A 10693-nucleotide genomic window follows, 5' to 3' on the forward strand; every position below is an offset into this window, starting at 1 on the left:
TGTTCTAGTAATAGGATCTGTTTACAATACTTCATGGCATCAACTGAGCTGTATTATTTGGGATTTCTCTTCTCACTGTCTCCCACCTACAGCCATGCCTGCACTGGAAAATATTTCTGTACATTTATCAGCAAAATACACTGCTTGTTGGGTACATGTTACATGTTGGGCAAACAAGCATTTACACCCCTGCTGGCTGGCTAAGCCTAAAATGAGTAAGGACATTGTTTAATACCATGTGTTTTCCTAAAGCAGACATTATATGAGAATCTCTGCTGTGCATATATTATTAATCAAGCATCTGTACACATCTGTAGAACAAGCCTTCCCCCATGTTACTTGGACAACCATATGCCTGTCACTTCAGCTCTTTGAGGTAGGTGTCTGTCTTGATGGTCTTTTCACTAGTGAACCTGCTGGAGAACCCAATAAATAAAATACCAATACTACCCAATAAATAAAATATATTCACTAGCTCCTAAAAAGACCCTTGCCTATTTTGAGACCTGAGTGTACACCTGAAATGAATAGCTAACGCCAGTAAGGACTGCAGTCAGGATAGTAATTTAATTATTGTCACACAGGGACCTTATTAGGAGTAAGGTCCCATTTGTGTCAAGTGCTGTACAAGCCCCAGAAGGGAGATACATATGGTTACGTGCCTGTCCTTGCCCCTCTGTAGGAGGAGAGGACTGTCTGTCAGGAGCACCTTCCTCAGCCAAGGACCCCCTTATCACTGCTTGGCCTTCCCAAGCCTGGGGCTTGGTGGTGACAGATGATACACAGGCATCCCAAAGGCTCAGATGTCAAGTTCACCCTCTTTTTCAGCCCCCGAAGCTCTTCTGCATTATCTGATCTCTCTGGCCCCCTCTGGACTATTTCTCTAATGATAATCTCTTGCTGACCCCCAGCAACTATTGCAGGCACTGGGCTGCTAAACAGAAATCTGCTGTCATCATACTTTTGCTGGGGAGATCTTGAGATAGTCAGAACATAAGAAAACAATTTGTCACAGTAGGTTTGTGCTCCCAGAGCAGGGCACCATCAGTAGAACAGCAGTGGGACTGTTACAAGGAGCTCTGTACAGCCACTGAAGAGAGAGATCTGTAAGGCTGGAGTGACAGCTGAGAGCTTGGCTTTAGGTCCTTCTCTCCCATCTGAAAGCAAGCACCCAAAATTGTTTTGGTCAAGTTTCTGCCTCCTTCATGCAACGCTTAGTACTGAGGCATGAAGCTGACCTTAAGCTGCTCCTGAGTAAAAGGCTCCTGCAGGCTTGCTGCTGAGGCTGTTTTCTGCCCATCCCTGCCTGCTCGGTGGCTGCTGTCCTTCGTTTCTGCAGTCTGCTGAATCGTGTGAGCTCCCTGAAAACCTGCTGGGCCCCAGGAATGGTTTCTTCTATGCTGCTATCCTGCAGCTGCTCTTGTGGTGACAGGAAACCTCACCACCTGAGCCGATGTCCGGTAGCTGCAGTGGAGAAAAGTGGCTCAGGAGACAACGGAAAAAGGCACAGGGACTTTCTTGACAGCCACCAGGTTGAGATGACCACCGTAAGCTAACTCACGTGTATGTGTCTGAACTCCACTTGATTTCAGCAGGCTTTGATTTTATTGGGAAATTAAGTTGCTAAATAGGAATGAAGTAACAAATTACCCTCGTGGGTCTTAACAGGTAGCAGAAGACATGGATTCCAGTTAACTAGCTAGGTCTAAATCCCTATATTAGGTATTAGAGGGAAAGGATCTGCAAGCAGGACACCGAGGGCTGCACACAGCAGCAGGGCCATTCCCCAGGCTAAGGCAAACTGCATTCGCAGCATGGAAGGAAGAAGGACTGACTCTGCAGTGGCCTTGTTTCTTTAGGAAGTACAAAACAATGTGAATGTCCAGATCAGTAGCTGTGGGTGAGGCAAAGATGCTAGCTCCAGTCACAGGGACCAGCTCACCCACCCCAGCCTGCAGAATAGATGGGCCCATGACCTGCCTTCAGCTGCAGGATGTGAGGGTGTCTGCGTCGCCTGTCACACTGCAGATCCCCTGCATCCCGCCTCACCACTCACTCAAGCACCACAGCTTCTCCTGCAATAGCTGCATGCCTATGTGCCCTCCTGAGCACGCATTTCTTTTACCTGATCTGCCTTGCTGTCCAGAAACTGAATCAAAAGGCAGAGGGACACCCAGGGTGTACCCCCAGCCCTTTTCTGTCTTTAGGGTTGCTGATGACCATGGTAAAGTTGAGCCTACGACTGGTCCTAGCTCTAGGACTGGACTCCCAAAGCTGTAGGGAGCTGCAGTGTAAGACAGGAACAGTAAACCCAGGAAGGAGAGAGGTCAGGCTCCTCATTGCACCTGCCCACCATGCTCCAGCCATGGGGCTGAACAGCAGCAGCTATAAAGCACAGTCCACAGCCAGCCTCAGCTTCCCCCATCCTGCTCTGCTTCCTCTCCTCTCCATCCTTGCCCCACCTCGCCAGTGGGACACATGATGGCACCAGCCCCATCTCCTTCTCCAGGCTATCTGTCCCCTCCACCACAAATACGGCACTGCCACCTCCCACCTGCTCCAGGCCCTGTTCATCCATGGAAAAGAGCCTGCAGGAGGGTGCCATGGTGAGGGGAGTGTCAAAGAGAGGGGCCTTATCTTCTGGGTAGAGGTGCCCCATCTTCTGGGGAGAGGGGCAGGGGGAGCATGCACAACAAAGCCCAAATGACAGAGCAAAGCAGCTGCCAATAGCATCTGCATAACTAATGAGGAAGCAAACTGAGGTCTTGATACCCTGGGGCCTATCTCAGGACCCTGGTGTCTCCACTCTCTGTTTGGGAGTTTTTTGGGGCAGATAACCTTGCCATTTGTCCCAGTGCCCTCCTCCTTGCTGTTAGGGGAAACCTTTGCTGCTTTTGTCAGTGACCCGGGGAATAGGGCTCCCTGGGAATTTGCTAAATGGGTGGTGGGGCTGGGGGAGAAGCAGAGGAGGAGGGTGCTTGTCCAGAAATGGAGGTCCCTCCCACGCATCCCACCCGTCCATGGTATGTCTGTCACGGAGAAATTCGCAGAGACAGATTTTATATATTAAACATAAACAAACCAGCGCCAAGCCTTTGGCTGATCGTCACAGCTAGAAATAGAAGCAAATCACTTCAGGGTCTTGTGGTTGCACACTCGATGGATTCCCAGCACGTTCAGCAAAGAAAAGACGTCCAGCTAACCCCAGTCCAAATCAAGGTAAACACTCCTGCTTGGATTTTCAAGAAAGGCGCACAGAGGTGAGTTGAAGAACACTGGTGCCATTCAAGCAACAAGGAGCAGCTCCCAAGCAGCTCGTCTTGCAAGGGGCTGAGGGTCCCAGCAAGGAATATGAGGGCATGTTACGAGCAGGACCATAGTACCCCTAGCATAATGAAGCTAAGGATGTAGCTTTTGGGACTTTACTCCTCTGCCCAACACTTAGTCTTACAAAACCAGTAGCACCATAATACCTTAGAGGCCACTGTCCTGCTCTCGGGTGTGTCTGAGCATTTGGAAGGGGGGAGACGACAAGCAGACACACAAACCACCTCATTTCCATAGGAACAGCCACAGAAATAATCCTGTCCTACCATGTGAAATGCTGGTAAAGCAGTTTCTCAAGCTCTAAATATCCTGGATACTGTTACCTTTATTATCAAAAGAAGGAAAGTTTTACTGTCCTAGATCACAGAGCCAGACCTGCCAAGAAGGACTCCACTGAAACCAGTTGCAGAACTCAGAGACCAAACAGAAATCTTTGGGTGAACAGGGCCCCCAGGGCAAGGCAGCCAACCCATTCTCTTGTGTTGCTAAAGTCTTGCTTCATCACTGTTCTCATGGAGTGTGCCTGGTGGGTTCTTTTTGTTTTCACTTCACGTGGGATGTTTGTTCTTTTCACAAGGGAGTTCCTGGGACATGTGCAATTTGGCAGGCATCTTCTCTTAGCAGCAGGGTTATACTTGGGACAGAGCTGCCTCCAGAGCATGGGGTGGGCAAAAAGAGAAATAAAATCATAGCAAGGATCAGAGGGCCTGTCACTCGCACAGAGACAGGGAGCCAGCGGTGAGGAGGAGGGTGCAGTTAAAGCCAGCCCTATCCTGGAGTCTGAGAGGGGCTATGTGGAGCATTTTTTACCCTTGAATGTCTCCACGCTGCTGAATAGACGGCAAGGCAGAAAGAAGAGACTCCGGTTTGGGATACTGAGGACAACACTAATGGGATGATTCTTAGGTCACCCTACTCCTCCCTGCTTCTCTGTGAGAGGATTACTTCTTTCCAGAGTGCTTTGCATCTCTGTGCAATGGCAGTGAACTATCAGGTCATGGGAGAGATACCAAAGATGTGCTGTTTCCATGCTAGGGAACGGCAAGATGGAAGCAGTTGGAAGACCCATGAACTGCTTCAGCATCCAGACTCCTGGATGACAGAACAGATACATGAAAAGAAGATTGACGACCATTTAAAGCTGGCTGATCCTTTGATACAGGCATCACCATCTCAGTTATAGCATCAGAAATAGCCATAATCTATTTACCTTTCTTTTTAACAATCCTTTCCTTTCTGCAATAATACTGTCTCGCCAAAACTAAGATGTACCAAGCAGGGGATCATTCATGTTTTCCTCTAACCTGCCATAGATCTTCTTTTAATATGCAAAGATATCTTCTTAATAAAATATTTTAAATAAAAAATATTTAAATAATTATTAATTATTTTAAATAATATTAAAATATTTGATATGCGAATATAACTTCTTAGTATCTTCTTAATAAAATATTTTCTTTACTGACAGAATATCAACAGGGGAGAAAGCCTGTAAATATTGCTACAAGATGGGGTCTAAAATCCAGGATGCCCAGGGATCCAAGAGAGCTCTGCAACTGCATTGGGAAAGCCACATGGCAAGTGAGCACATTCCCCACTGACCTCCACAAGGATAAGACAGTCACTCCAGGAGGAAAACTCTCACTGGCAAGAAGGGAGAGATGGAGAGAGAAAGCAGTGATCCAGAATTGTTCAGCTTCCGTTGTGCCAAACTAGAGCAACCCAACAAGGCAGCCTTTGACTCACGGCAAAAAAAGCCTGCCATTTCGATTTAAAAAATAGCCATTGGGAGTCACAGGGAGATGGAAGGTGAAGAGAAAATGTGGCCATGTGGCTAAGGCTCAGGAGGTCTGGATGAAGGAGATCTGGGTTCTCTCTCCAGGTCTGCTCACAGCCTTCCTCAACTATCTGGGGTAAGTTACTATCTGTCTCTTCTGTTTCTTAGCCAAAGAACAGAAATGATTGGCCAAGGAAAATAAAGTTTTGATTACAATGGGAAGTCATGAAATTAGCCTACGGCCAACACCCACACTGAATTCCAAAATATCAAAGAACACTCAGAGCACAACAGATTTATACTGAAAGTATTACGTCTTTATTTTAAAACACAGTCTTTTGGGAATAAATCCCTGCATTATTCAGTGGATAAGAAAACAGAAGAAGAGCTTTTCTTGGGGTGATTTTTCCATTGGTTCCAGTGATTAACAGAAGCATAATGAAAACCAGGAAAACTGCAAGATCTTATCCTACTCCCCTGATAGCTGATTAGCAGACCCAAGGACTTGACATTTCTTTGTTGTTGCCCACAGATCAAGGAACCAGAAATGGACTGTGCCAATGCTAACCATGTCTTCTGGTACCTATGGAAGCAACGACGTGCTATCTCAGTCCCCTAACAAAACCCCTAGCAAGATGATGAAATGTGGACTCTGTCCTAGGAAGAGAGGGAGGTGGGAGACATAAAGGCTATATAATACTCATAACACAGGGATAGGCAGAAACCCAGAGTGCACACACAACCCATGGGTTTAGGCTGGAAAGTGAATGGGTCTGGCTTTTCACCCTGTACATGGACAGGAATTGTGGGGGCTCAAAAGGCTGCTGTGATGCACAGAGGATTCAAAGGCTTGAGCCCTGGTGAGTGCATAGGGAGGAGGACACCGTGCTGGTTGCAGCTGTGATACAGAAGGCAACTCTGCACAGCTGCCACACATGAAGGCCTGGTGCAGGCAGGGAGGCAGTTATCTATGGGCCTTTCCTCTAACCTGGAGAAATGTGATGCTTTGCAACTCATGGGACTAGCCTGCCTGCTTGGATTTGTAGGTATATTAGCAGAGAAGGGAGAAATTCAAAGTGAAGAACAAGTACTTTCTTCTTCAATGTGCATCTTGTGGCTTTGCAGGTTTTTCCACTCAGCATATTCCTCTGAAGTTTCCTCAGTGACTGAGCCAAAATGGGTCAAAGAGGTACTTGATTCACAGACCTAGAAAAAAACACTGCTATGTTTTCCTCTCCATCACTATCAGTCCTCTGTGGTACCCACCCAGAACCTTCCCTCACTGAACCTTGCCTCTCCCTGGCCACATCACCCCCTGGGCAAATCCCTTTCTCCTCCCAGACCAGCCTCTGGCTCTTCCCTGCCCTCCTTTTTCACGGTCCTGCAAACCACTTCCCCAGTCATATCCTTCAGACATCTTTCCCTGTCTTGTGTCAACTGCCCCCACCTCTTTGCCAGCCCATGGGCTGCCATTAGTGGTACTGAAGGGAAGCCATCCTGTGCGGAGGTGCAGAGTGACTAAGCCCTGCGGTCTGTCCACCTGCAAGAGAGGGTTGGTTTCTGCTGTTGCTGCCTGGATTTATTGATTCAGCTTCCTTCCAGAGACGAACAGAGGTGTCAGACAGCCATGCCCTTCCTTGTTTTATTAGAAGGAGGACAATCTGTTCCTACCATATCTAATGCTAAATCTTCACTGTCTCCTCGTCCTCCTGGGAATTCAGACCCAGCTCAGTGCTGGACTTCTGTGTATGAGACGGGATATGACCTGAGCACCATAGAGTTCATCCTGTGACAGTTATTCTGGTATATAACAGAGAAATTTTTAAAATTCTTATTCAAAATTGGTAGGGCCCTGGTATCTAGCACAGTCCCTAGAAGAAAGGCAGGATGTTCAGTCCTGTCCAGGGAGAAAGCCAGGCAGCCTTGCTGCACTCGTGGTTGTCCTACTCCTCTGCACACATGAGGCACCAGGGCTGCAAGCCCTGGGAAGTGTCACTTCCCTTCGTGCTGGCAGTCAGAGGCCTCTCAGCATCTCCCAGGCACTGTTGAGAGCAGGAGCAATCCTGACAAAACTCACACACAGAGGCCAGGGACTGCTCCTCTTCTTCAGGCTAGGTGCAAAGGTTGTTCTGGTCCTTCTCCTGCCAGCCAGACTGCTTGGCCAGATGCAGCACTCCATGTGCAGGGAGACTGGAGCAGCAAAGCTGAGGCACAGAGATGTTTGTATTGGAAGTCTTGATTCAAATTGCAGCAGACAGGGGCTAGTTCAGAGGTCTAATTCCCTTGCATGTAATCCATCCTTGCATTCAGACTACATGAAAGGGAGGAAACAAATTCTGTGCTCGTGGACAGAGGTAAGCAGAAACGGCAACTCCAACAGTTCATGCATCACACGTATCACGTTGAACACCCCCTTCCCCAAACAGCCTTGCCCAAGTTGATATTCACTATAAGTTACAGGAAGATGGCACTGTATCAGCTGCTGGTAAAGAGGGGAATAAAAGCAACAGAGAGCTGAGCCTTGCCCTGTGGACCTCAGGACAGAAGAGCAGCAACTCTCAGCACCAACACATCCCTCAGGTCTCTTGCTGCCTGGTGACATCCCTAACCCACAGTCAGACTCTCAAGGGTTGTATGTACCCAGGAGAGGTGCTGATGAAAGCTGAACACTGAATGGGGAAAGACCCCGCCAATCAGTAGCAAATGCTGAGGAAAGGGCTGTTACATAAACCTCTGCATCCCCAGGGCACTTGCAAGTACCGAAGGGAAGTGCCCAAGAAAGCTGAATGGTGCCACTAGGATCTGGAAGCTGGTTGCTGCCTGGGGAGGGTATGTGGGGACCGCTCCTGGGACCCAGCCCTAACCCCTAAGGAACATTTACTTATTTTATGCCACACATAATTCAAGGCGGTAAAACACAAAAATGTTAGTCTCCTTGCTGAACCTCCAGGTCTTTGTAATAATCTGCTTCTGGAGGTGTTCAAATCCGTTCTCACCAACAATGAACGCGAAGTTGCATCTTCCACAGTGCAACCCAATTCCCTGTTCCCTGGGGTACAGACAGCAGCTCTCACATGCCTCCACAGCCCCTCTTTGCTCAGGCAGGCTCAGCTGCTATCTCAGCTATTTTGAATGTCCCTTGAGTTCTGGCGCTGTTGCAGAGCAGGGTTTCTCACACCACAGTATCTCCACAATACTGAGAAGAAAGGGAGCCCTCTCATCCTGCCCTCTGTCAGTTTGCATCCAGCACTTCTCCCCTTAAAAACAAGCCCAGCCTCCTCCGTCCAGCTCAAAACATCTGGGACAAATATGTCACAAATTCAAGTCAGAGATAACACAACAGGGGACAACGCCCAAAATAAAACAACAGACAAGAGATTGCCCCTCCACAAGATCCTGCCTCAGGTTTCTACCTCGGATGCCCCATCACAGTGGCTAAACCCATGAAAGCTGCACTGCAGAAGCCTCTGAGCACAGGGATTAAGGCAGGCCCCCTTAAGGCAGGCCTGTACCCAGGGCGTCCAGAGTGCAGCATTCCAGGGCTGTCTGTGCTGCACAAGTCCCAGAGACTACTGCAGAGCAGCTGGAGGAGGCTTTTTCTGTGGCTGCCTTGTGGCTTCCAAGGTTGTTGGTTAGGTGTAGAGCTCTGGAAGGTGCAGAGGGAATTAAACTCCCCAGTGTACATAATGAAGCTCCTGAAAAGCTGTCTGTATAATTAGCTGTGTACACAGCGAACACAGTCACCAGGGACAGTGCTTTTGCTCCCAAGGTTGTTTGCAGAACCAGAGCTTCATTCATGTCCTGTTTCGTTTCCCTCCAGCACAGAGGAAGAGTCACGTCGCTGTGCCCAATTCCTGCAGCTGTTGTGTCTGCACAGAGCCACGAACCTCAGACACCCATGCAGCAAACCAGTTCCCCTCACGCTGTTTGGTCTGGACCACAAAGGTGCCTGACACTGGAAACATCTACAACATGAAGGCTCCTCACAGCTGTCTCCACAGAAGACCTTCCCACTTTACCTTACTGCAGAGAAAGCAGTACAACCCTTCCTAGGGAGGAACGAGCTATAGCCATAAAAAGGAGCAATTTTCTCATTGAGGGAAAGCAAGCAGGGCTCTTGCTAGGAGATACAGCCCTGCACATTCTAGGACTGGTACAAAAACAGGAGTTCAAAAACATTACACACCACTGGCATGGGGATGTTGGAAGGCAGGTGTGAGTTTGATCTGCCTGGGCTCTGGGCCAGTGTGAGATGAGCCATCTCTGATCCTCAAAGCTGTAGTGTGTGACAAGAGTCTGGGATGAGACCCTGTATCTCCCCAGCGCTTCGGAGGGGCTGAGCCCCATGTTCATACTCTCACACAGTCCTAGGGTCAGAGATAACTGATCCTCCCTCCACCATGCCTGTTGCATGGGGCACACACAGGCCTGCCAAGCCTCATACATTGCACAGAAAACTCCAACACCAAAGTTAAGGCTTCATTTATGCTCTTCCAGTCCAGCACTGAAACCTCTGCCCATACCCATGGGCTGAGCCACCATCCAAAAGCAGCAAGACTTTCTGACACCTTAGAACCTTACCTTCTCTTTGGGGCTCAGCCTCCTGCTCTCAGCACCTTTCCTGTACTTCTGCAGCCCTTCTTCAATCCGCAAAAGCCACAAGAGCATCCAGCAGGATTCAGGCATATGTATTGCCACTAGACACACAATCATTCAAGAGGTCATCTGGTCCAGATAGTTCTCTTCCCTGTCCCTACCAATGGTGAGGACATGCTTTGCTCTGCTCACCACAGCATCTCCTGGGTAAGCTCACCAAGCAGAAGAAAGGCTGCAGTGCAGCCATGTGATGCTACCAAGCTAGGCCCCCCATGCCAAGGAGTGCTGCTAAGAAGCACAGTCTTCACTTGCAGCTCCAAGACTAGCATGTAAATCCAATACACCAAACACAGTGGCAGGTATGTGACCCACCTTGAGCAATTTCATGCTTCAGAGAAAAAGATGCTTAAGAGGTCTGCAGAGATGGCTCCCTCCAGCTGTTATATGACTGTACCTCTGCTACACACATGGGCCAAACCTTACAGCCTTGTAGGCTCCAGCTGATGACGGTGACATCTTCACTTCTGGGACTACATGCTAGTGGCGGATGGTCACTATGAAATTGCTGCTCAGAAAAGAGGACACCTGAGTAAAACAATTTTAGGGGCTGAGGGCAGGTGCCTCCATTTTTACCAGCCTAAAGAAAGAAATACGTAGCACGTAATGCCCCATACTCACCTCTCCCTTGACATCTTCAGTGTTATTACCTAGCTGTGTCCACAAGCAATACCACAAGTTCTCATAGGCCACACACAAACCAGAGGTTAGTGAGCACTCAGCTCTGACAAGGGGAGAACTGAACAGAGAGGCAGTTTACCTCTCTCTCCTCTCCTCCTTTTCCTATTCTTTTCTAAACCGCCTCATTTATGAAACAATTCTTGGCTGTTGTATTGACCATGGAGCTTCTAAAACTCCATGTTGCCCACTGCCTTGCAACACAGGGAGGCCTCCCTGTGCAGGGAGACAGTTTCCCAGCCTTGCCAACACAATGCG

Source organism: Leptosomus discolor, chromosome 1, assembly GCF_034619465.1.
Source record: "Leptosomus discolor isolate bLepDis1 chromosome 1, bLepDis1.hap2, whole genome shotgun sequence".
Classification (NCBI taxonomy): domain Eukaryota; kingdom Metazoa; phylum Chordata; class Aves; order Leptosomiformes; family Leptosomidae; genus Leptosomus; species Leptosomus discolor.